The 2,920-nt window shown below is 34.0% G+C and overlaps 2 long non-coding RNA genes across 2 annotated transcripts; both read right to left on the bottom strand.

Moving 5' to 3' along the window:
* Window positions 1–270: 270 nt before the first annotated feature.
* LOC136808466 (uncharacterized) lies at window positions 271–1,241 on the bottom strand. The gene is made up of 4 exons (XR_010846891.1): window positions 1,184–1,241; window positions 789–892; window positions 581–672; window positions 271–292 (listed from the first exon to the last, which is right to left on the bottom strand). It is a non-coding gene; the product is annotated as an uncharacterized lncRNA (long non-coding RNA).
* Window positions 1,242–1,831: 590 nt separating this feature from the next.
* On the bottom strand, window positions 1,832–2,494 carry LOC136808465 (uncharacterized). The gene is made up of 3 exons (XR_010846890.1): window positions 2,478–2,494; window positions 2,067–2,132; window positions 1,832–1,908 (listed from the first exon to the last, which is right to left on the bottom strand). It is a non-coding gene; the product is annotated as an uncharacterized lncRNA (long non-coding RNA).
* Between the last annotated feature and the right edge of the window lie 426 nt (window positions 2,495–2,920).

Below are 2,920 nucleotides of genomic sequence, written 5' to 3'. Positions count from 1 at the left end.
TTGTCTTTATTGCTGAGAAAGAAGAAAAAGTAGAAGTTCAAGTTTTCCAAAGTAAGTTACCGCCAAAATTAATTAATTAATTAATTAAAACGTTAAAGTGAGGCATTGTGCAGTTCATTTTTCTCTTCTTCTTCTTCTTCGGATTGGATTAGCCACTTTTTGCCGAACTTCAAATAGTGGCGGGCAGATTGAACAACATTTGTGCACATTTCATTAATGCGGCTTTTGTCGATTTCGGTCCTTGTTTTATCGTAGCGACTGACTACGTCGTACGTGTTTGCTTTACAAAAGACTGAAAACATAAAATAATCAAAACCTTATTGTATAGCATAATCAAAAAAATTCAAATTTATTTGTTAGTCAGATTTGAGTATCCATGTTTTTAGAAACCATTGATAACAGGTGCTTGTTAAGATTTTTAAATTTCAATATCATTGTAATAATCCATCCAAAAGAATTTGGGAGCCATAGGCTAATTTTTCTACTGAATTCCATGGTTAGTTCAGATGCATCACTAATATAATCTTTTTAGGAACAGAGAAACTGATGGTTCATATGAAATAACAAATTGAAAACTCACTTTGAATGACATTCAACAAATCTTTGGGAAATTCATCCATCCCATTTACCCCTGTGTGGTTCAGGGTAACCAGCTCACGTTGGGAAAACAATCTAGAAGGAAATAAAGCACATTTTATCACGGTAAATCTTAGCAGATAACAAGCAGATTTTTTATTACAAATTTCTCACCCCTTCAAAAACGTAAAAATAGAATAAAGAAACCCAACCTTTTAAGTAGGTAAGGAAAACATTTTCCAAACTCTGGAAGAAGGTGCGCCTGACAAATGGTGTCCTTCTTCAGGAAGATCCCGCTTCCTTTGACGAGCTCCATCTGAAAAAAGGAGAAAAATTATATAATAGGCTCTTCAAGAAAATGTTTGTTTGTTCACCCCGGTTGGAAGATATTGTCCTGGGGGTAGCAAAAATTCGTCAAAATTTGACTTGTTTGGGGTGTAGATTTGCTCTGCCCAGGGGTAATTTTGGGTCTCTGAGGGTCGGGTGATGCTTGTTTGGGGTCTAAAAATAAAGGAAAATTGTTATAATCCTCTACCCCCATAAACAATTTTTTTTCTGGAGGAGGCCAATTATTGGTCAATCATAAATATTTTAAGAATAAACTCACTTTGTTATTTCCAGGGATGCGGAAGAACGGTTTTCGCAATGGACGTTTTTCTTTAAACAGTTCCTAAACAGGCAACAAAAAAAAATAAAAAAGAGACTTATAATCTGAGTGCAAAGTAGTAGCACAGTTCTTGATCCTGCATAATACTTAATCTTTTGGGCTTAATTCCCCTACGATTAAGCACAGAAGGGGTAGAATAAGAGGGAGTGGTAAAGCTTTTCTAGTAGAAATTTTGTGGGTGTAATAAGACTCGTAGCTGCAAAGTTTATTTATTAGGTACCCAATAGTATTACCTTTTGGAATGAGTTGAAATTCTGATTTAATTTCTGCTTCACTAAAAAGAAATTTATTAAAATTAGGCTTTAACAAGGTTTGTTTACTGATACCCTGCATAGTGTGAGCCCCCTTTTTAACAGGGAGTGAAACTTTTCTGAAAAGTCTTTATAGGGATCCTTATCCCCTATCTATCCCCTATCCCCTAAGATTTTCTGAAGAAAAAGGGGGGTTTTTGGAGGGATCAAGTAAATAGAGGGGATAACAACTTTGGGTCAAAATCTGTATCATACTTTAGTTAAATACAATTATTTTTTTTTAAATTGGACCGCTGCTGTAAATAGTGGTAGGGTTGGAATATGAAACGTACATTGCTGTTACTTCTTTCTTCAAGTTTGTTATCATCAGATCTTTCTTTGAACATTCTGCGCAAAGTTTTTTGCAAGAAGCATCTAAAAATACAAAATGAAGAGCTAGAAGCCTCCATTTCATTTAAAACAAAATATCCGATAACATATCTGGTTGGTATGGTTTCAAATTACCTTAAGGGAACTAATTTTCGCAGTGCAACTCTAAACAATTAAGCAAGATAGAAAGTTCAATGCAACACCTGTAGGCTGTAAGTAAGGAATTTCTGGTGATGGCTCGTCTGCTCTTGGTCTTACGCCTGAGATTTCTAAATAATTACATATTAAAAACATTATTTTGAAATTAGTGTTCAAAGCAGAGACTCTCAGAGAAAAATTAGGCTTTACACACAACTCTAAGCCAGATTCTTCTGTTTTTGAGATCGCGGAAATGCATCTTTCAAAACCTCTGAGAGAAAATCTGTCTGAGATGGAAGAATTTTGAACACTGTTAAATTCTAGGACCTACTAGAACAGTATAAACCACAGTCATTGAATAGAGAGATTCAGATGAGTTTATGTTTGTAAATAATCACTTGAGTGTCTCAAAAGAAATTACATTGTTTTAAACAATAGAATGTTAACAAACAAAAACATAAATCAATAGAATATACCCTCTAACCAAGCTACATTCACTGTGCTGGAATTCAAAAGTCCTGAACAAAAAAAAAACAAAAGAGAAGTGTACTCAAGTAAGGTCTCTAATCATCACCTTATATTTACAAAGTAATAGCATTTCACCTCCAATATTTTTTTAATAATAATTTTTTCCATACCCTGTTCTTGGCATCTACCAAACTTGAAAAATAGCACTGTGCTTTGACTGCCTCCCACTCAAATAATTGCCACAAAAATTGCCTTTATAATGGGAAACTCATTGTAAATTGGACTAAATTCCCTGTCTGAAGTAAAAAATTAGAGGAAAACACTTAAATCTCATAATAGACAGGGTATACATTGAATATAAATAACTGTCCTGGGTGGAAAAAACCCAAGAAGAATCAAAATTTAAAGAAAAACCTAAGAACTAAGGGTAAATACCTGTGAAATATCCTTG

The sequence above is a fragment of the Clytia hemisphaerica genome, unplaced genomic scaffold, assembly GCF_902728285.1.
Source record: "Clytia hemisphaerica strain Z4C2 unplaced genomic scaffold, Clytia hemisphaerica genome assembly, whole genome shotgun sequence".
Classification (NCBI taxonomy): domain Eukaryota; kingdom Metazoa; phylum Cnidaria; class Hydrozoa; order Leptothecata; family Clytiidae; genus Clytia; species Clytia hemisphaerica.
Note: the sequence above shows the minus strand (reverse complement) of the source record. Positions and strands in the feature narration are given on the sequence as shown.